Source organism: Arachis hypogaea, chromosome 9 (genome assembly GCF_003086295.3).
Source record: "Arachis hypogaea cultivar Tifrunner chromosome 9, arahy.Tifrunner.gnm2.J5K5, whole genome shotgun sequence".
NCBI classification, from domain to species: Eukaryota; Viridiplantae; Streptophyta; class Magnoliopsida; order Fabales; family Fabaceae; genus Arachis; species Arachis hypogaea.
The window spans coordinates 9,774,966-9,798,706 of record NC_092044.1 but is presented as its reverse complement, the minus strand read 5'-3'; the positions used below and the strand labels follow the sequence as shown (position 1 = coordinate 9,798,706).

The window sequence follows — 23,741 nt, the reverse complement described above, 5'->3', positions numbered from 1 at the left end:
ACAAGAGTGCCTTTTTCCCTGTTCTGCTCATATGAAAGAGAAGAAAACAAGAAAAGAAAGAGGAATCCTCTATGTCACAGTATAGAGATTTCCTTATGTTAGTAGAAGAAGAAAGGGGTATAAGAAAGAAGAAGGATGGATTCGGATTTTTGGATGAGGAGAGGTGAAGAGAAGTGTTAGTAATTAATTAATTAAATAGAATAAGAGAAGAGAAGAGAAATTCGGAAACAATTTTTGAAAAAGGGGTTAGTATTTTCGAAAATTAAAGATGAATTAAAATTAAAATTAAAACTTGAAACAATAAGAATTTTTGAAAAGAGAGGGAGAATTTTCGAAAATTAGAGAGGGAAAAGTAGTTAGGTGGTTTTGAAAAAGATAAGAAACAAACAAAAGTTAGTTAGTTGATTGAAAAATAAGAAGTTAGATAAGATATTTTGAAATCAAATTTTGAAAAAGATAAAATTTTTGAAAAAGATAAGATAAAAGATAAAAAGATAAGATAAAAATTTTAATAAAAAGATATTTTGTAAAAGATTTAATTTTTAAAAAGACTCAACTAACAAGAACTACAAGATAAGATTCTAGAACTAAAGATTGAACTTTTAACAAGAAAGTAACAACTTCAAGTTTTGAACCAATACATTAATTGTTAGCTAATTTCGAAAATTTGATATAAAGATAAGAAAAAGATTTGAAAATATTTGAAAAAGATTTTGAAATTTCGAAATTAAAAAAAATGAAAAAGATATGATTTTGAAAAAGATTTGAAAAGATAAGATTTTTAAAATGAAATTTTGACTTGACTTGTAAGAAACAACTAATTTTAAAAATTTTTGACCAAGTCAACCCAAAATTTCGAAAATTGGAGGAAAATAAGGAAAAGATATTTTTTTGATTTTTGAAAATTTAATTATGAGAGAGAAAAACAACAAAAATACTCAATGCATGAAATTTTTAGATCAAAACAATGAATGCATGCAAGAATGCTATGAATGTCAAGATGAACACCAAGAACACTTTGAAGATCATGATGAACATCAAGAACATAATTTTGAAAAATTTTTGATGCAAAGAAAACATGCAAGACACCAAACTTAGAAATCTTTAATGCATGGAAAATATGAATGCAAAAGTGCACATGAAAAACAACAAACAACACAAAACAAGAAATCATCAAGATCAAACAAGAAGACTTATCAAGAACAATTTGAAGATCATGAAGAACACTATGAATGCATGAGATTTTCGAAAAAAAAAATGCAAGAAAAATTTTAAAAGCATGCAATTGACACCAAACTTAAAAATTAACACAAGACTCAAACAAGAAACACAAAATATTTTTTCGGCTTTTATGATTTTCTAATTTTTTTGTATTTTTATAAATTTTTTCGAAAAACATTTTTGGAAAAACGAAAAAGAAAAGAAAAATTTTGAAAAAGATTTTTGAAAAGAAAATTACCTAATCTGAGCAACAAGATGAACCGTCAGTTGTCCATACTCGAACAATCCCCCGCAACGGCGCCAAAAACTTGGTGGACGAAATTGTGATAAAAGAATTTCAGGCACTGTTAGAGAAGCTCACAACTCCGTTCAACTAACCAGCAAGTGTACTGGGTCGTCCAAGTAATAAACCTTACGTGAGTAAGGGTCGATCCCACAGAGATTGTTGGTATGAAGCAAGCTATGGTCACCTTGTAAATCTCAGTTAGGCAGATTAAATTGATTGATGGTTTCGAAAATAGAAATAAGAAAATAAATAATAAAAGGGATAGAATACTTATGCTGATTCATTGGTGGGAATTTCAGATAAGCGAATGGAGATACTGTATGGCTCAAGGACGCCTGTTTTCCCACTTCTTCAACTCAATCGTTCTTACTCCTTTCCATGGCAAGCTGTATATAGGGGTTCACCATCAGCGGTGGCTACTTTCAATCCTCTCGGGAAAATGATCCTATGCGGCTGTCACTCGCACGGCTAATCGTCTGGAGGCATCACCCATGGTTGATAGCTACATCCCATCCTCGCAGTGAAAACTACGCTCACGCACTCTGTCACAGCACGGCTAATCACTGGTTGGTTCCTGCGCCTACTGGAATAGAATCCCTTAATTCTTTTGCGTCTGTCACTAACGCCCAGCACTTGCAAGTCTGAAGCACGTCACAGTCATTCATTACCGGAATCCTACTCGGAATACCACAGACAAGGTGAGACTTTCCGGATTCCCAGGATCCTACTCGGAATACCACAGACAAGGTGAGACTTTCGGATCCTCATAAATGCCGCCATCTATCTAGCTTATACCACAAAGATTCTGTTGGAAATCTAAGAGATACAAATTCAAGCTCGGTTGCATGTAGAACGGAAGTGGTTGTCAATCACGTGCGTTCATAAGTGAGAATGATAATGATCGTCACTTTCATCATTACACTCATCATGTTCTTGGGTACGAATGAATATCTTGGAATAAGAATAAGAGAGATTTGAATAAAAGAAAATAGAATTGCATTAATACTTGAGGTACAGCAGAGCTCCACACCCTTAATCTATGGTGTGCAGAAACTCCACCGTTGAAAATACATAAGTAAAAGAGGTTCAGGCATGGCCGAATGGCCAGCCCTCTCCATGATCAAGTGACCGAATATTCAAGAGATTAAACTGTCAAAAGATGTCTAATACAATAGATAAATGTTCTATTTATAATAAACTAGCTCCTAGGGTTTACATGAGTAAGTATTTGATGCATAAATCCACTTCCGGGGCCCACTTGGTGTATGCTTGGGCTGAGCTTGATCTATCCACGAGCTGAGGCTTCTCTTGGAGTTGAACTCCGAGTTATGACGTGTTTTGGGCGTTCAACTCCGGATCATGACGTTTTTTTCTGGCGTTTAACTCCAGACAGCAGCATGAACTTGGCGTTCAACGCCATGTTACGTCGTCAATCTTCGAATAAAGTATGGACTATTATATATTGCTGGAAAGCCCTGGATGTCTACGTTCCAACGCCGTTGATAGTGCACCAATTGGAGTTTTATAGCTCCAGAAAATCCATTTCGAGTTATGGGAGGTCAGATTCCAACAGCATCAGCAGTCCTTTTGTCAGCCTTCTTCAGAGTTTTGCTCAAGTCCCTCAATTTCAGTCAGAATTTACCTGAAATCACAGAAAAACACACAAACTCATAGTAAAGTCCAGAAATGTGAATTTAGCATAAAAACTAATGAAAACATCCCTAAAAGCAGCTCAAACTTACTAAAAACTACCTAAAAACAATGCCAAAAAGCGTATAAATTATCCGCTCATCACAACACCAAACTTAAATTGTTGCTTGTCCCCAAGCAACTGAAAATCAATTAGGATAAAAAGAAGAGAATATACTATAAATCTCAGAATATCAATGAATATTAATTTAATTAGATGAGCGGGACTTGTAGCTTTTTGCTTTTGAACAGTTTTGGCATCTCACTTTTTCCTTTGAAGTTCAGAGTGATTGGCATCTCTGGGAACTCAGAATTTCAGATAGTGTTATTGACTTTCCTAGTTAAGCATGTTGATTCTTGAACACAGCTACTTATGAGTCTTGGCTGTGGCCCTAAGCATTTTGTTTTCCAGTATTACCACCGGATACACAAATGCCACAGACACATAACTGGGTGAACCTTTTCAGATTGTGACTCAGCTTTGCTAGAGTCCCCAGTTAGTGGTGTCCAGAGCTCTTAAGCACACTCTTTTGCTTTGGATCACGACTTTAACCACTCAGTCTCAAGCTTTTGACTTGGACCTTCATGACACAAGCACATGGTTAGGGACAGCTTTGATTTAGCCGCTTAGGCCTGGATTTAATTTCCTTGGGCCCTCCTATCCATTGATGCTCAAAGCCTTGGATCCTTTTTACCCTTGCCTTTTGGTTTTAAGGGCTATTGGCTTTTTCTGCTTGCTTTTTCTTTTTCTTTCTAATTTTTTTTCGCCATTTTTTTTTCGCAAGCTTCCTTTTTCACTGCTTTTTCTTGCTTCAAGAATCAATTTCATGATTTTTCAGATCATCAATAACATTTCTCTTTGTTCATCATTCTTTCAAGAGCCAACAATTTTAACACTCATAAACAACAAGATCAAAAATATGCACTGTTCAAGCATTCATTCAGAAAACAGAAAGTATTGCCACCACATCAATATAATTAAATTAAATTCAAGGATAAATTCGAAATTCATGTACTTCTTGTTCTTTTGAATTAAAACATTTTTCATTTAAGAGAGGTGAAGGATTAATGGATTTTATTCATAGCTTTAAGGCATGGTTACATACTAATGATCATGAAGTAAAGACACAAAACATAGATAAACACAACACTAAAAACTGAAAACAGAAAGAAATAAAGAACAAGGAATGAATCCACCTTTAGTGGCGTCTTCTTCTTGAAGGGCCAATGATGTTCTTCAGCTCTTCTATGTCCCTTCCTTGCCTTTGTTGCTCCTCCCTCATTGCTCTTTGGTCTTCTCTTATTTCTTGGAGAATGATGGAGTGCTCATGATGTTCCACCCTTAATTGTTCCACATTATGGCTCAAATCTTCTAAGGAGGTGTTGAGTTGCTCCCAATAGTTGTTGGGAGGAAAGTGCATTCCTTGAGGTATCTCAGGAATTTGTTGATGATGAGCTTCCTCATGCACTTCTTGAGGGCCGTGAGGAGCTTCTCTTGCTTGCTCCATCCTTTTCTTGGTGATGGGCTTGTCTTCTTCAATGGAGACATCTCCATCTATGATAACTCCAGCTGAGTAACATAGATGGCAAACAAGGTGAGGGAAAGCTAGCCGTGCCATGGGTGAGGACTTGTCGGCTATTTTGTAGAGTTCATTGGAGATGACCTCATGAACTTCTACTTCCTCTCCAATCATGATGCTATGGATCATGATGGCCCGATCCACAGTAACTTCAGATCGGTTGCTAGTAGGAATGATGGATCTTTGGATGAACTCCAACCATCCTCTAGCCACGGGCTTGAGATCCAGTCTTCTTAGTTGAACTGGCTTGCCTTTGGAGTCTATTATCCATTGGGCTCCTTCCACACATATATCCATAAGGACTTGGTCCAACCTTTGATTAAGGTTGACCCTTCTAGTGTAGGGGCGTTCATCTTCTTGCATCATGGGCAAGTGAAACGCCAACCTCACATTTTCCAGACTAAAATCTAAGTATTTCCCCCGAACCATTGTAAGATAGTTCTTTGGATTCGGGTTCATACTTTGATCATGGTTCCTAGTGATCCATGCATTGGCATAGAACTCTTGAACCATCAATATTCCAACTTGTTGCATGGGGTTGGTTAGGACTTCCCACCCTCTTCTTTGGATTTCATGTCGGATTTCCGGATACTCATTCTTTTTGAGCTTGAAAGGGACCTCGGGGATCACCTTCTTCTTTGCCACAACATCATAGAAGTGGTCTTGATGGCTCTTGGAGATGAATCTTTCCTTCTCCCATGACTCGGAGGTGGAAGCTTTTGTCTTCCCTTTCCCTTTTTTAGAGGATACTCTGGCCTTAGGTGCCATTGAAAAAAACAAAAAGCTTATGCTTTTACCACACCAAACTTAAAATTTTGCTCGTCCTCGAGCAAGAAAGAAAAGAAGAGTAGAAGAAGAAGAAGAGAATATAGTGGAGAAGGGGAGAAGTAGGTTCGGCTATGTGGGAGAAGAAGGGGTTGTGTTGTGTGAAAAATGAAGTAGAAGGGAAGGGTATTTATAGGGAGAGGGAGGGTGGGTATTCGGCCATTTTGGGTGGGAATGGGTGGGAAAGTGAATTTGAATTTTATGAAGGTAGGTGGGGTTTATGGGGAAGAGTGGGTTGATGTGAATGGTGAATGGGGTAATTGGGAAGAGGAATTGAGGTGATTGGTGAAGGTTTTTGGGAAGTGTGATATTGGGAAGAGTGAAATGAGATTTGGATTAGGAGAGTGTGATTAGGATTAAAAGAAAAGGTGGGAATATGGTAGGTGGGGATCCTGTGGGGTCCACAGATCCTGAGGTGAAAAGAAATACCATTCCTTCACCATATAGGCATGTAAATTGCCTTCGTGCATCATTCTGGCGTTCAAACGCCCATTGGTGCACGTTCTGGGCGTTCAACGCCCATGTAATGCATGTTTCTGGCGTTAAACGCCAGTTTCATGCTTGTTGCTGGCGTTTAACGCCAGCTTGTCTCCTCCAGGCACATTCCTGGCGTTCAGCGCCAGGATGTTGCTTGTTTCTGGCGTTCAGCGCCAGAATGGTGCTCTGTTCTGGCGTTGAACGCCAGCCAGATGCATCTTACTGGCGTTGAACGCCAGCCCGTGCGTCCTCAGGGTGAAAATTTTTTTCTTCTGTTTTTGACTCTGTTTTTAATTTTTTTGATTTTTTTCGTGACTTCTCATGATCATGTACCTAATAAAACACAAAATAACAATAAAACAAAATAAAATAAAATTAGATAAATAAAATTGGGTTGCCTCCCAACAAGCGCTTCTTTAATGTCAATAGCTTGACAGTGGCTCTCATGGAGCCACAAGGTGATCAGGTCAATGTTGTATAGTTGTCCACACCAAAATTAGAGTTTGGATATGGGATCTTAACACCAAACTTAGAGTTTGACTGTGTGGGCTCTTCTTGACTCTGAACTGAGAGAAGCTCTTCATGCTTACTCTCTTTTGTCACAGAGGGATGGCCATGTGCCTTAAACACAAGGTAGTCCCCATTCAATTGAAGGACTAACTCGCCTCTGTTGACATCTATCACAGCTCCTGCTGTGGCTAGGAAAGGTCTTCCTAGGATGATGCATTCATCATCTTCCTTCCTAGTGTCTAGGATTATGAAATCAGCAGGGATGTAAAGGCCTTCAGCCTTTACTAGCACGTCCTCTACTATTCCATAAGCTTGTCTCATGGACTTGTCTGCCAATTGTAATGAGAACAAGGCAGGTTGTACCTCAATGATCCCCAGCTTCTCCATTACAGAGAGTGGCATAAGATTTATCCCTGACCCTAGATCACATAGAGCCTTTGCAAAGTTCATGGTGCCAATGGTACAAGGTATTAAGAACTTGCCAGGATCTTGTTTCTTTTGAGGTAGAGTTTTCTGAATCCAAGTATCTAGTTCACTAATGAGCAAGGGAGGTTCACTTTCCCAAGTCTCATTACCAAACAACTTGGCATTCAGCTTCATGATAGCTCCTAAGTATTGAGCAACTTGCTCTCCAGTCACATCTTCATCCTCTTCAGAAGAAGAATAGTCTTCAGAGCTCATGAATGGCAGAAGGAGATTTAATGGGATCTCTATGGTCTCTATATGAGCCTCAGATTCCTCTGGATCCTTATTAAGAAACTCCTTCTTGCTTGAAGGACGTCCCAGGAGGTCTTCCTCACTAGGATTTTCGTCCTCCTCCTCCCTAGTGCATTCGGCCATATTGACTAAATCAATGGCCTTGCACTCTCCTTTTGGATTCTCTTCTGTATTGCTTGGGAGAATACTGGGAGGAGTTTCAATGACTTTCTTACTCAGCTGGCCCACTTGTGCCTCCAAATTTCTAATGGAGGATCTTGTTTCATTCATGAAACTGAAAGTGGCCTTTGACAGATCAGAGATAATATTGGCTAAATTAGAAGTGTTTTGTTCTGAGTTCTCTGTCTGTTGCTGAGAAGATGATGGATATGGCTTACTATTGCTCAGCCTATTGCGTCCACCATTGTTAAAGCCTTGTTGAGGCTTTTGTTGATCCTTCCAGGAGAAATTTGGATGATTTCTCCATGATGGGTTATAGGTGTTTCCATAAGGTTCACCCATGTAATTAACCTCTGCCATGGCAGGGTTCTCAGGATCATAAGCTTCTTCAGAAGCTTCCTCTCTAGTACTGTTGGATGCATGTTGCAGTCCATTCAGATTTTGAGAGATAATGTTAACCTGTTGAGTCAACATTTTGTTCTGAGCCAGTATGGCATTCAGAGCTTCAATTTCAAGAACTCCTTTCTTCTGAGGTATCCCATTATTCACAGAGTTCCTCTCAGAGGTGTACATGAACTGGTTGTTTGCAACCATGTCAATGAGTTCTTGAGCCTCTTCAGGCATTTTCTTCAGGTGAATAGATCCACCTGCAGAATGGTCCAATGACATTTTCGAAAATTCAGAGAGACCATAATAGAATATATCTAATAGGGTCCATTCTGAAAACATGTCAGATGGACATCTTTTGGTCAACTGCTTGTATCTTTCCCAAGCTTCATAGAGGGATTCACCATCTTTTTGTTTGAAGGTTTGAACATCCACTCTCAGCTTGCTCAGCTGTTGAGGAGGAAAGAATTTATCCAAGAAGGCAGTGACCAGCTTATCCCAGGAGTCCAGGCTATCCTTAGGTTGTGAATCCAACCATATTCTAGCTCTGTCTCTTACAGCAAAAGGGAAAAGCATGAGTCTATAGACTTCAGGATTAACTCCATTTGTCTTTACAGTCTCACAGATCTGCAAGAACTCAGTTAAGAACTGATAAGGATCTTCAGATGGAAGTCCATAAAACTTGCAGTTTTGTTGCATTAAAGCAACTAGTTGAGGCTTAAGCTCAAAGTTATTGGCTCCAATGGCAGGAATGGAGATGCTTCTTCCATCAAACTTGGACGTTGGCTTTGTGAAGTCACCAAGCATTCTCCTTGCATTATTATTATTATTTTCGGCTGCCATGTCCTTCTCTTGTTCGAAAATTTCTGAAAGGTTATTTCTGGATTGTTGTAATTTAGCTTCTCTTAATTTTCTCTTCAGAGTCCTTTCAGGTTCTGGATCAATTTCAACAAGAGTGCCTTTTTCCCTGTTCCTGCTCATATGAAAGAGAAGAAAACAAGAAAAGAAAGAGGAATCCTCTATGTTACAGTATAGAGATTTCCTTATGTTAGTAGAAGAAGAAAGGGGTATAAGAAAGAAGAAGGATGGATTCGGATTTTTGGATGAGGAGAGGTGAAGAGAAGTGTTAGTAATTAATTAATTAAATAGAATAAGAGAAGAGAAGAGAAATTTCGGAAACAATTTTTGAAAAAGGGGTTAGTATTTTCGAAAATTAAAGATGAATTAAAATTAAAATTAAAACTTGAAACAATAAGAATTTTTGAAAAAGAGAGGGAGAATTTTCGAAAATTAGAGAGGGAAAAGTAGTTAGGTGGTTTTGAAAAAGATAAGAAACAAACAAAAAGTTAGTTAGTTGATTGAAAAATAAGAAGTTAGATAAGATATTTTGAAATCAAATTTTGAAAAAGATAAAATTTTTGAAAAAGATAAGATAAAAGATAAAAAGATAAGATAAAAATTTTAATAAAAAGATATTTTGAAAAAGATTTAATTTTTAAAAAGACTCAACTAACAAGAAACTACAAGATAAGATTCTAGAACTTAAAGATTGAACCTTTCTTAACAAGAAAGTAACAAACTTCAAGTTTTTGAACCAATCACATTAATTGTTAGCTAATTTTCGAAAATTTGATATAAAGATAAGAAAAAGATTTTGAAAATATTTTGAAAAAGATTTTTGAAATTTTCGAAATTTATAAAAAAAAATGAAAAAGATATGATTTTTGAAAAAGATTTTGAAAAGATAAGATTTTTAAAATTGAAATTTTGACTTGACTTGTAAGAAACAACTAATTTTAAAAATTTTTGACCAAGTCAACCCAAAATTTCGAAAATTTGGAGGAAAATAAGGAAAAGATATTTTTTTGATTTTTGAAAATTTAATTATGAGAGAGAAAAACAACAAAAATACTCAATGCATGAAATTTTTAGATCAAAACAATGAATGCATGCAAGAATGCTATGAATGTCAAGATGAACACCAAGAACACTTTGAAGATCATGATGAACATCAAGAACATAATTTTGAAAAATTTTTGATGCAAAGAAAACATGCAAGACACCAAACTTAGAAATCTTTAATGCATGGAAAATATGAATGCAAAAGTGCACATGAAAAACAACAAACAACACAAAACAAGAAATCATCAAGATCAAACAAGAAGACTTATCAAGAACAACTTGAAGATCATGAAGAACACTATGAATTCATGAGATTTTCGAAAAAAAAAATGCAAGAAAAATTTTAAAAGCATGCAATTGACACCAAACTTAAAAATTAACACAAGACTCAAACAAGAAACATAAAATATTTTTTTTGGTTTTTATGATTTTCTAATTTTTTTGTATTTTTATAAATTTTTTCGAAAAACATTTTTGGAAAAACGAAAAAGAAAAGTAAAATTTTGAAAAAGATTTTTGAAAAGAAAATTACCTAATCTGAGCAACAAGATGAACCGTCAGTTGTCCATACTCGAACAATCCCCGGCAACGGCGCCAAAAACTTGGTGGACGAAATTGTGATAAAAGAGTTTCAGGCACTGTTAGAGAAACTCACAACTCCGTTCAACTAACCAGCAAGTGTACTGGGTCGTCCAAGTAATAAACCTTACGTGAGTAAGGGTCGATCCCACAGAGATTGTTGGTATGAAGCAAGCTATGGTCACCTTGTAAATCTCAGTTAGGCAGATTAAATTGATTGATGGTTTCGAAAATAGAAATAAGAAAATAAATAATAAAAGGGATAGAATACTTATGCTGATTCATTGGTGGGAATTTCAGATAAGCGAATGGAGATACTGTATGGCTCAAGGACGCCTGTTTTCCCACTTCTTCAACTCAATCCTTCTTACTCCTTTCCATGGCAAGCTGTATATAGGGGTTCACCATCAGCGGTGGCTACTTTCAATCCTCTCGGGAAAATGATCCTATGCGGCTGTCACTCGCACGGCTAATCGTCTGGAGGCATCACCCATGGTTGATAGCTACATCCCATCCTCGCAGTGAAAACTACGCTCACGCACTCTGTCACAGCACGGCTAATCACTGGTTGGTTCCTGCGCCTACTGGAATAGAATCCCTTGATTCTTTTGCGTCTGTCACTAATGCCCAGCCCTTGCAAGTCTGAAGCACGTCACAGTCATTCATTACCGGAATCCTACTTGGAATACCACAGACAAGGTGAGACTTTCCGGATCCTCATAAATGCCGCCATCTATCTAGCTTATACCACAAAGATTCTGTTGGGGAATCTAAGAGATACAAATTCAAGCTCGGTTGCATGTAGAACGGAAGTGGTTGTCAATCACGTGCGTTCATAAGTGAGAATGATAATGATCGTCACTTTCATCATTACACTCATCATGTTCTTGGGTACGAATGAATATCTTGGAATAAGAATAAGAGAGATTTGAATAAAAGAAAATAGAATTGCATTAATACTTGAGGTACAGCAGAGCTCCACACCCTTAATCTATGATGTGCAGAAACTCCACCGTTGAAAATACATAAGTAAAAGAGGTTCAGGCATGGCCGAATGGCCAGCCCTCTCCATGATCAAGTGACCGAATATTCAAGAGATTAAACTGTCAAAAGATATCTAATACAATAGTAACTTATCCTATTTATACTAGACTAGCTACTAGGGTTTACATGAGTAAGTATTTGATGCATAAATTCACTTCCGGGGCCCACTTGGTGTATGCTTGGGCTGAGCTTGATCAATCCACGAGCTGAGGCTTCTCTTGGAGTTGAACTCCGAGTTATGACGTGTTTTGGGCGTTCAACTCCGGATCATGACGTTTTTCTGGCGTTTAACTCCAGACAGCAGCAAGAACTTGGCGTTCAACACCAAGTTACGTCGTCAATCTTCGAATAAAGTATGGACTATTATATATTGCTGGAAAGCCCTGGATGTCTACTTTCCAACGCCGTTGAGAGCGCGTTAATTTGAGTTCTGTAGCTCCAGAAAATCTATTTCGAGTGCAGGGAGGTCAGATTCCAACAGCATCAGCAGTCCTTTTGTCAGCCTTCTTCAGAGTTTTGCTCAAGTCCCTCAATTTCTGTCAGAATTTACCTGAAATCACAGAAAAACACACAAACTCATAGTAAAGTCCAGAAATGTGAATTTAGCATAAAAACTAATGAAAACATCCCTAAAAGTAGCTCAAACTTACTAAAAACTACCTAAAAACAATGCCAAAAATCGTATAAATTATCCAAAATGAACTTCACAGTCTCGCTCACCAAGTTTTTGGCGCCGTTGCCGGGGATTGTTCGAGTATGGACAAATGACGGTTCATCTTGTTGCTCAGATTAGGTAATTTTCTTTTCAAAAATATTTTTCAAAATTTTTCATTTCTTTTTCGTTTTTCCAAAAATGTTTTTCGAAAAAATTTATAAAAATACAAAAAAATTAGAAAATCATAAAAACCAAAAAAATATTTTGTGTTTCTTGTTTGAGTCTTGTGTTAATTTTTAAGTTTGGTGTCAATTGCATGCTTTTAAAATTTTTCTTGCATTTTTTTTTCGAAAATCTCATGCATTCATAGTGTTCTTCATGATCTTCAAGTTGTTCTTGATAAGTCTTCTTGTTTGATCTTGATGATTTCTTGTTTTGTGTTGTTTGTTGTTTTTCATGTGCACTTTTGCATTCATATTTTCCATGCATTAAAGATTTCTAAGTTTGGTGTCTTGCATGTTTTCTTTGCATCAAAAATTTTTCAAAATTATGTTCTTGATGTTCATCATGATCTTCAAAGTGTTCTTGGTGTTCATCTTGACATTCATAGCATTCTTGCATGCATTCATTGTTTTGATCTAAAAATTTCATGCATTGAGTATTTTTGTTGTTTTTCTCTCTCATAATTAAATTTTCAAAAATCAAAAAAATATCTTTTCCTTATTTTCCTCCAAATTTTCGAAATTTTGGGTTGACTTGGTCAAAAATTTTTAAAATTAGTTGTTTCTTACAAGTCAAGTCAAAATTTCAATTTTAAAAATCTTATCTTTTCAAAATCTTTTTCAAAAATCATATCTTTTTCATTTTTTTTATAAATTTCGAAAATTTCAAAAATCTTTTTCAAAATATTTTCAAAATCTTTTTCTTATCTTTATATCAAATTTTCGAAAATTAGCTAACAATTAATGTGATTGGTTCAAAAACTTGAAGTTTGTTACTTTCTTGTTAAGAAAGGTTCAATCTTTAAGTTCTAGAATCTTATCTTGTAGTTTCTTGTTAGTTGAGTCTTTTTAAAAATTAAATCTTTTTCAAAATATCTTTTTATTAAAATTTTTATCTTATCTTTTTATCTTTTATCTTATCTTTTTCAAAAATTTTATCTTTTTCAAAATTTGATTTCAAAATATCTTATCTAACTTCTTATCCTCTTATCTTTTTCAAAATTTGATTTCAAATCTTTTTCAATCAACTAACTAACTTTTTGTTTGTTTCTTATCTTTTTCAAAACCACCTAACTACTTTTCCCTCTCTAATTTTCGAAAATTCTCCCTCTCTTTTTCAAAAATTCTTTTTGTTTTAAATTTTAATTTTAATTATATTTTGTCTTTGATTTTCGAAAATACTAACCCCTTTTTCAAAAATTATTTTCGAAATTTCTCTTCTCTTCTCTTATTCTATTTAATTAATTAATTACTAACACTTCTCTTCACCTCTCCTCATCCAAAAATCCGAATCCATCATTCTTCTTTCTTATACCCCTTTCTTCTTCTACTAACATAAGGGAATCTCTATACTGTGACATAGAGGATTCCTCTTTCTTTTCTTGTTTTCTTCTCTTTCATATGAGCAGGAACAGGGAAAAAGGCACTCTTGTTGAAATTGATCCAGAACCTGAAAGGACTCTGAAGAGAAAATTAAGAGAAGCTAAATTACAACAATCTAGAAATAACCTTTCAGAAATTTTCGAACAAGAGAAGGACATGGCAGCCGAAAATAATAATAATAATGCAAGGAGAATGCTTGGTGACTTCACAAAGCCAACGTCCAAGTTTGATGGAAGAAGCATCTCCATTCCTGCCATTGGAGCCAATAACTTTGAGCTTAAGCCTCAACTAGTTGCATTAATGCAACAAAACTGCAAGTTTTATGGACTTCCATCTGAAGATCCTTATCAGTTTTTAACTGAGTTCTTGCAGATCTGTGAGACTGTAAAGACGAATGGAGTTGATCCTGAAGTCTACAGACTCATGCTTTTCCCTTTTGCTGTAAGAGACAGAGCTAGAATATGGTTGGATTCACAACCTAAGGATAGCCTGGACTCCTGGGATAAGCTGGTCACTGCCTTCTTGGATAAATTCTTTCCTCCTCAAAAGCTGAGCAAGCTGAGAGTGGATGTTCAAACCTTCAAACAAAAAGATGGTGAATCCCTCTATGAAGCTTGGGAAAGATACAAGCAGTTGACCAAAAGATGTCCATCTGACATGTTTTCAGAATGGACCCTATTAGATATATTCTATTATGGTCTCTCTGAATTTTCGAAAATGTCATTGGACCATTCTGCAGGTGGATCTATTCACCTGAAGAAAACGCCTGAAGAGGCTCAAGAACTCATTGACATGGTTGCAAACAACCAGTTCATGTACACCTCTAAGAGGAACTCTGTGAATAATGGGATACCGCAGAAGAAAGGAGTTCTTGAAATTGAAGCTCTGAATGCCATACTGGCTCAGAACAAAATGTTGACTCAACAGGTTAACATTATCTCTCAAAATCTGAATGGACTGCAACATGCATCCAACAGTACTAGAGAGGAAGCTTCTGAAGAAGCTTATGATCCTGAGAACCCTGCCATGGCAGAGGTTAATTACATGGGTGAACCTTATGGAAACACCTATAACCCATCATGGAGAAATCATCCAAATTTCTCCTGGAAGGATCAACAAAAGCCTCAACAAGGCTTTAACGATGGTGGACGCAATAGGCTGAGCAATAGTAAGCCATATCCATCATCTTCTCAGCAACAGACAGAGAATTCAGAACAAAACACTTCTAATTTAGCCAATATTATCTCTGATCTGTCAAAGGCCACTTTCAGTTTCATGAATGAAACAAGATCCTCCATTAGAAATTTGGAGGCACAAGTGGGCCAGCTGAGTAAGAAAGTCATTGAAACTCCTCCCAGTATTCTCCCAAGCAAAACAGAAGAGAATCCAAAAGGAGAGTGCAAGGCCATTGATTTAGTCAATATGGCCGAATGCACTAGGGAGGAGGAGGACGAAAATCCTAGTGAGGAAGACCTCCTGGGACGTCCTTCAAGCAAGAAGGAGTTTCTTAATAAGGATCCAGAGGAATCTGAGGCTCATATAGAGACCATAGAGATTCCATTAAATCTCCTTCTACCATTCATGAGCTCTGAAGACTATTCTTCCTCTGAAGAGGATGAAGATGTGACTGGAGAGCAAGTTGCTCAATACTTAGGAGCTATCATGAAGCTGAATGCCAAGTTGTTTGGTAATGAGACTTGGGAAAGTGAACCTCCCTTGCTCATTAGCGAACTAGATACTTGGATTCAGAAAACTCTACCTCAAAAGAAACAAGATCCTGGCAAGTTCTTAATACCTTGTACCATTGGCACCATGAACTTTGCAAAAGCTCTATGTGATCTAGGGTCAGGGATAAATCTTATGCCACTCTCTGTAATGGAGAAGCTGGGGATCATTGAGGTACAACCTGCCTTGTTCTCATTACAATTGGCAGACAAGTCCATGAGACAAGCTTATGGAATAGTAGAGGACGTGCTAGTAAAGGTTGAAGGCCTTTACATCCCTGCTGATTTCATAATCCTAGACACTAGGAAGGAAGATGATGAATGCATCATCCTAGGAAGACCTTTCCTAGCCACAGCAGGAGCTGTGATAGATGTCAACAGAGGCGAGTTAGTCCTTCAATTGAATGGGGACTACCTTGTGTTTAAGGCACATGGGCATCCCTCTGTGACAAAAGAGAGTAAGCATGAAGAGCTTCTCTCAGTTCAGAGTCAAGAAGAGCCCACACAGTCAAACTCTAAGTTTGGTGTTGTGAGGCCACAACCAAACTCTAAGTTTGGTGTTAAGATCCCATATCCAAACTCTAAGTTTGGTGTGGACAACTATACAACATTGACCTGATCACCTTGTGGCTCCATGAGAGCCACTGTCAAGCTATTGACATTAAAGAAGCGCTTGTTGGGAGGCAACCCAATTTTATTTATCTAATTTTATTTTATTTTGTTTTATTGTTATTTTTGTGTTTTATTAGGTACATGATCATGAGAAGTCACGAAAAAAATCAAAAAAATTAAAAACAGAGTCAAAAACAGAAGAAAAAAATTTTCACCCTGGAGGACGCACGGGCTGGCGTTCAACGCCAGTAAGATGCATCTGGCTGGCGTTCAACGCCAGAACAGAGCACCATTCTGGCGCTGAACGCCAGAAACAAGCAACATCCTGGCGCTGAACGCCAGGAATGTGCCTGGAGGAGACAAGCTGGCGTTAAACGCCAGCAACAAGCATGAAACTGGCGTTTAACGCCAGAAACATGCATTACATGGGCGTTGAATGCCCAGAACGTGCACCAATGGGCATTTGAACGCCAGAATGATGCACGAAGGCAATTTACATGCCTATATGGTGAAGGAATGGTATTTCTTTTCACCTCAGGATCTGTGGACCCCACAGGATCCCCACCTACCATATTCCCACCTTTTCTTTTAATCCTAATCACACTCTCCTAATCCAAATCTCATTTCACTCTTCCCAATATCACACTTCCCAAAAACCTTCACCAATCACCTCAATTCCTCTTCCCAATTACCCCATTCACCATTCACATCAACCCACTCTTCCCCATAAACCCCACCTACCTTCATAAAATTCAAATTCACTTTCCCACCCATTCCCACCCAAAATGGCCGAATACCCACCCTCCCTCTCCCTATAAATACCCTTCCCTTCTACTTCATTTTTCACACAACACAACCCCTTCTTCTCCCACATAGCCGAACCTACTTCTCCCCCTCTCCACTATATTCTCTTCTTCTTCTTCTACTCTTCTTTTCTTTCTTGCTCGAGGACGAGCAAAATTTTAAGTTTGGTGTGGTAAAAGCATAACTTTTTGTTTTTCCATTACCATCAATGGCACCTAAGGCCGGAGTATCCTCTAAAAAAAGGAAAGGGAAGACAAAAGCTTCCACCTCCGAGTCATGGGAGAAGGAAAGATTCATCTCCAAGAGCCATCAAGACCACTTCTATGATGTTGTGGCAAAGAAGAAGGTGATCCCCGAGGTCCCTTTCAAGCTCAAAAAGAATGAGTATCCGGAAATCCGACATGAAATCCAAAGAAGAGGGTGGGAAGTCCTAACCAACCCCATGCAACAAGTTGGAATATTGATGGTTCAAGAGTTCTATGCCAATGCATGGATCACTAGGAACCATGATCAAAGTATGAACCCGAATCCAAAGAACTATCTTACAATGGTTCGGGGGAAATACTTAGATTTTAGTCCGGAAAATGTGAGGTTGGCGTTTCACTTGCCCATGATGCAAGAAGATGAACGCCCCTACACTAGAAGGGTCAACTTTAATCAAAGGTTGGACCAAGTCCTTACGGATATATGTGTGGAAGGAGCCCAATGGAGAATAGACTCCAAAGGCAAGCCAGTTCAACTAAGAAGACTGGATCTCAAGCCCGTGGCTAGAGGATGGTTGGAGTTCATCCAAAGATCCATCATTCCTACTAGCAACCGATCTGAAGTTACTGTGGATCGGGCCATCATGATCCATAGCATCATGATTGGAGAGGAAGTAGAAGTTCATGAGGTCATCTCCAATGAACTCTACAAAATAGCCGACAAGTCCTCACCCATGGCACGGCTAGCTTTCCCTCACCTTATTTGCCATCTATGTTGGAGTTATCATAGATGGAGATGTCTCCATTGAAGAAGACAAGCCCATCACCAAGAAAAGGATGGAGCAAGCAAGAGAAGCTCCTCACGGCCCTCAAGAAGTGCATGAGGAAGCTCATCATCAACAAATTCCTGAGATACCTCAAGGAATGCACTTTCCTCCCAACAACTATTGGGAGCAACTCAACACCTCCTTAGAAGATTTGAGCCATAATGTGGAACAATTAAGGGTGGAACATCATGAGCACTCCATCATTCTCCAAGAAATAAGAGAAGACCAAAGAGCAATGAGGGAGGAGCAACAAAGGCAAGGAAGGGACATAGAAGAGCTGAAGAACATCATTGGCCCTTCAAGAAGAAGACGCCACTAAAGGTGGATTCATTCCTTATTCTTTATTTCTTTCTGTTTTCGGTTTTTAGTGTTGTGTTTATCTATGTTTTGTGTCTTTACTTCATGATCATTAGTATGTAACCATGCCTTAAAGCTATGAATTAAATCCATTAATCCTTCACCTCTCTTAAATGAAAAATGTTTTAATTCAAAAGAACAAGAAGTACATGAATTTCGAATTTATCCTTGAATTTAATTTAATTATATTGATGTGGTGGCAATACTTTCTGTTTTCTGAATGAATGCTTGAACAGTGCATATTTTTGATCTTGTTGTTTATGAGTGTTAAAATTGTTGGCTCTTGAAAGAATGATGAACAAAGAGAAATGTTATTGATGATCTGAAAAATCATGAAATTGATTCTTGAAGCAAGAAAAAGCAGTGAAAAAGGAAGCTTGCGAAAAAAAAATGGCGAAAAAAATTAGAAAGAAAAAGAAAAAGCAAGCAGAAAAAGCCAATAGCCCTTAAAACCAAAAGGCAAGGGTAAAAAGGATCCAAGGCTTTGAGCATCAATGGATAGGAGGGCCCAAGGAAATTAAATCCAGGCCTAAGCGGCTAAATCAAAGCTGTCCCTAACCATGTGCTTGTGTCATGAAGGTCCAAGTCAAAAGCTTGAGACTGAGTGGTTAAAGTCGTGATCCAAAGCAAAAGAGTGTGCTTAAGAGCTCTGGACACCACTAACTGGGGACTCTAGCAAAGCTGAGTCACAATCTGAAAAGGTTCACCCAGTTATGTGTCTGTGGCATTTGTGTATCCGGTGGTAATACTGGAAAACAAAATGCTTAGGGCCACAGCCAAGACTCATAAGTAGCTGTGTTCAAGAATCAACATGCTTAACTAGGAGAGTCAATAACACTATCTGAAATTCTGAGTTCCCAGAGATGCCAATCACTCTGAACTTCAAAGGAAAAAGTGAGATGCCAAAACTGTTCAGAAGCAAAAAGCTACAAGTCCCGCTCATCTAATTAAATTAATATTCATTGATATTCTGAGATTTATAGTATATTCTCTTCTTTTTATCCTAATTGATTTTCAGTTGCTTGGGGACAAGCAACAATTTAAGTTTGGTGTTGTGATGAGCGGATAATTTATACGCTTTTTGGCATTATTTTTAGGTAGTTTTTAGTAAGTTTGAGCTACTTTTAGGGATGTTTTCATTAGTTTTTATGCTAAATTCACATTTCTGGACTTTACTATGAGTTTGTGTGTTTTTCTGTGATTTCAGGTAAATTCTGACTGAAATTGAGGGACTTGAGCAAAACTCTGAAGAAGGCTGACAAAAGGACTGCTGATGCTGTTGGAATCTGACCTCCCTGCACTCGAAATGGATTTTCTGGAGCTACAGAATTCCAATTGGCGCGCTCTCAACGGCGTTGGAAAGTAGACATCCACGGCTTTCCAGAAATATATAATAGTCCATACTTTATTCGAAGATTGACGACGTAACTTGGCGTTGAACGCCAAGTTCATGCTGCTGTCTGGAGTTAAACGCCAGAAAAACGTCATGATCCGGAGTTGAACGCCCAAAACACGTCATAACTCGGAGTTCAACTCCAAGAGAAGCCTCAGCTCTTGGATTGATCAAGCTCAGCCCAAGCATACACCAAGTGGGCCCCGGAAGTGAATTTATGCATCAAATACTTACTCATGTAAACCCTAGTAGCTAGTCTAGTATAAATAGGATAAGTTACTATTGTATTAGATATCTTTTGACAGTTTAATCTCTTGAATATTCGGTCACTTGATCATGGAGAGGGCTGGCCATTCGGCCATGCCTGAACCTCTTTTACTTATGTATTTTCAACGGTGGAGTTTCTGCACACCATAGATTAAGGGTGTGGAGCTCTGCTGTACCTCAAGTATTAATGCAATTCTATTTTCTTTTATTCAAATCTCTCTTATTCTTATTCCAAGATATTCATTCGTACCCAAGAACATGATGAGTGTAATGATGAAAGTGACGATCATTATCATTCTCACTTATGAACGCACGTGATTGACAACCACTTCCGTTCTACATGCAACCGAGCTTGAATTTGTATCTCTTAGATTCCCCAACAGAATCTTCGTGGTATAAGCTAGATAGATGGCGGCATTTATGAGGATCCGGAAAGTCTCACCTTGTCTGTGGTATTCCGAGTAGGATCCTGGGAATCCGGAAAGTCTCACCTTGTCTGTGGTATTCCGAGTAGGATTCCGGTAATGAATGACTGTGACGTGCTTCAGACTTGCAAGTGCTGGGCGTTAGTGACAGACGCAAAAGAATCAAGGGATTCTATTCCAGTAGGCGCAGGAACCAACCAGTGATTAGCCGTGCTGTGACAGAGTGCGTGAGCGTAGTTTTCACTGCGAGGATGGGATGTAGCTATCAACCATGGGTGATGCCTCCAGACGATTAGCCGTGCGAGTGACAGCCGCATAGGATCATTTTCCCGAGAGGATTGAAAGTAGCCACCGCTGATGGTGAACCCCTATATACAGCTTGCCATGGAAAGGAGTAAGAAGGATTGAGTTGAAGAAGTGGGAAAACAGGCGTCCTTGAGCCATACAGTATCTCCATTCGCTTATCTGAAATTCCCACCAATGAATCAGCATAAGTATTCTATCCCTTTTATTATTTATTTTCTTATTTCTATTTTCGAAACCATCAATCAATTTAATCTGCCTAACTGAGATTTACAAGGTGACCATAGCTTGCTTCATACCAACAATCTCTGTGGGATCGACCCTTACTCACGTAAGGTTTATTACTTGGACGACCCAGTATACTTGCTGGTTAGTTGAACGGAGTTGTGAGCTTCTCTAACAGTGCCTGAAACTCTTTTATCACAATTTCGTCCACCAAGTTTTTGGCGCCGTTGCCGGGGATTGTTCGAGTTTGGACAACTGACGGTTCATCTTGTTGCTCAGATTAGGTAATTTTCTTTTCAAAAATCTTTTTCAAAATTTTTCTTTTCTTTTTCGTTTTTCCAAAAATGTTTTTCGAAAAAATTTATAAAAATACAAAAAAATTAGAAAATCATAAAAACCAAAAAAAATATTTTGTGTTTCTTGTTTGAGTCTTGTGTTAATTTTTAGGTTTGGTGTCAATTACATGCTTTTAAAATTTTTCTTGCATTTTTTTTTCGAAAATCTCATGCATTCATAGTGTTCTTCATGATCTTCAAGTTGTTCTTGATAAGTCTTCTTGTTTGATCTTGATGATTTCTTGTTTTGTGTTGTTTGTTGTTTTTCATATGCATTTTTCGTTTGTTAGAGTCCATGCATTAAAGATTTCTAAGTTTGGTGTCTTGCATGTTTTCTTTGCATCAAAAATTTTTCAAAATTATGTTCTTGATGTTCATCATGATCTTCAAAGTGTTCTTGGTGTTCCTCTTGACATTCATAGTGTTCTTGCATGCATCTTGTGTTTTGATCTAAAATCTTTATGTTTTGGGTCATTTTTATGTTTTTCTCTTCATCATAAAAAAAAATTCAAAAAAATAAAAAAATTATCTTTTCCTTTTTTATCTCCTAATTTTCGAAAATTTGAGTTGACTTAGTCAAAAATTTTAAAAATTAGTTGTTTCTTACAAGTCAAGTCAAAGTTTCAATTTTAAAAATCTTATCTTTTCAAAACTTTTTCAAAAATTAATTCTTTTCCTTTTTTTTATTAATTTTCGAAATTTTTTTAAAATATTTTTCAAAATATTTTTCTTATCTTTTACATCATATTTTCGAAAATTAGCTAACAAGTAAATGTGATTGATTCAAAAATTTGAAGTTTGTTACTTTCTTGTTAAGAAAGGTTCAATCTTTAAATTCTAGAATCTTATCTTTTAGTTTCTTGTTAGTTAAGTAATTAATTTTAATTTTAAAAATTAAATCTTTTTCAAAACTAATTTCAATCATATCTTTTTAAAACCATATCTTTTAAAATCATATCTTTTCAAAAAAATATCTTTTTAATCTTATCTTTTCATATCTTTTTATCTTATCTAATTATCTTATCTTTTTATCTTATCTTTTTCAAAATTTTATCTTTTTCCAAATTTGATTTCAAAATATCTTATCTAACTTATTTTCTTATCTTTTTCAAATTTGACTTTTTGGTTGTTTCTTATCTTTTTCAAAACCACCTAACTACCTTTCCCTCTCTAATTTTCGAAAATACCTCCCTCTTTTTCAAAAAATTCTTTTTAATTAACTAATTGTTTCAAGTTTTAATTTTAATTTTAATTCATCTTTAATTTTCGAAATTACTAACTCCTTTTCAAAAATATTTTCGAAAATCCCTCTCTCATCTTCTTCTATTTATTTATTTATTTACTAACACTTCTCTTCATCTCTTATCACCTCCCCTATCCTTACTCTTTATACAGACTATTCATCCCTCTCCTTCCATTATCCCCTTTCTTCTTCTACTAATAATAAGGATCCTCTTTACTATGACATAGAAGATTCCTCTTCCTTTTCTTTTCCTCTTCTCTTTCATATGAGCAGGAACAAGGAAAAAGGCATTCTTGTTGAAGCTGATCCAGAACCTGAAAGGACTCTGAAGAGGAAACTAAGAGAAACTAAATTACAACAATTCAGAGACATAGTAGAGCTCAAGGACATCAATGGTCCTTCAAGAAGGCGCCACCCTCACTAAGGTGGACTCATTCCTTGTTCTTAAATTTTTCTTCTGCTTTTCATTTTTTTTATGTTATATGTTTATCTATACTTGTGTCTTTATTACATGATCATTAGTAGTTAGTAACTATGTCTTAAAGTTATGAATAAATCCATTAATCCTTCACCTCTCTTAAATGAAAAATGTTTTAATTCAAAAGAACAAGAAGTACATGAACTTCAAATTTATCCTTGAATTTAATTTAATTATATTGATGTGGTGACAATACTTTTTGTTTTCTGAATGAATGCTTGAACAGTGCATATTTTTGATCTTGTTGTTTATGAATGTTAAAATTGTTGGCTCTTGAAAGAATGATGAACAAAGAGAAATGTTATTGATGATCTGAAAAATCATGAAATTGATTCTTGAAGCAAGAAAAAGCAGTGAAAAAGCAAAAGCTTGTAAAAAAAAAAGAAAAAGAAAATGGCGAAAAAAAATATGGAAAGAAAAAGAAAAAGCAAGCAGAAAAAGCCAATAGCCCTTAAAACCAAAAGGCAAGGGTAAAAAGGATCCAAGGCTTTGAGCAGCAATGGATAGGAGGGCCCAAGGAAATTAAATCCAGGCCTAAGCGGCTAAATCAAGCTGTCCCTAACCATGTGCTTGTGTCATGAAGGTCCAGGTGAAAAGCTTGAGACTGAGTGGTTAAAGTCGTGATCCAAAGCAAAAGAGTGTGCTTAAGAGCTCTGGACACCTCTAACTGGGGACTTTAGCAAAGCTAAGTCATAATCTGAACAGGTTCACCCGGTTATGTGTCTGTGGCATTTATGTATCCGGTGGTAATACTGGAAAACAAAATGCTTAGGGCCACGGCCAAGACTCATAAGTAGCTGTGTTCAAGAATCAACATGCTTAACTAGGAAAGTCAATAACACTATCCGAAATTCTAAGTTCCTAGAGAAGCCAATCATTCTAAACTTCAAAGGAAAAAGTGGGATGCCAA

The 23,741-nt window shown here is 36.9% G+C and overlaps 2 non-coding genes across 2 annotated transcripts; one reads left to right on the top strand and one right to left on the bottom strand.

Moving 5' to 3' along the window:
- Positions 1 to 8,191: 8,191 nt before the first annotated feature.
- Positions 8,192 to 8,295, top strand: LOC112714179 (small nucleolar RNA R71). The gene has a single exon (XR_003159134.1). It is a non-coding gene; the product is annotated as a small nucleolar RNA R71 (small nucleolar RNA).
- Positions 8,296 to 14,190: 5,895 nt separating this feature from the next.
- Positions 14,191 to 14,294, bottom strand: LOC112714167 (small nucleolar RNA R71). The gene has a single exon (XR_003159122.1). It is a non-coding gene; the product is annotated as a small nucleolar RNA R71 (small nucleolar RNA).
- Positions 14,295 to 23,741: the final 9,447 nt, after the last annotated feature.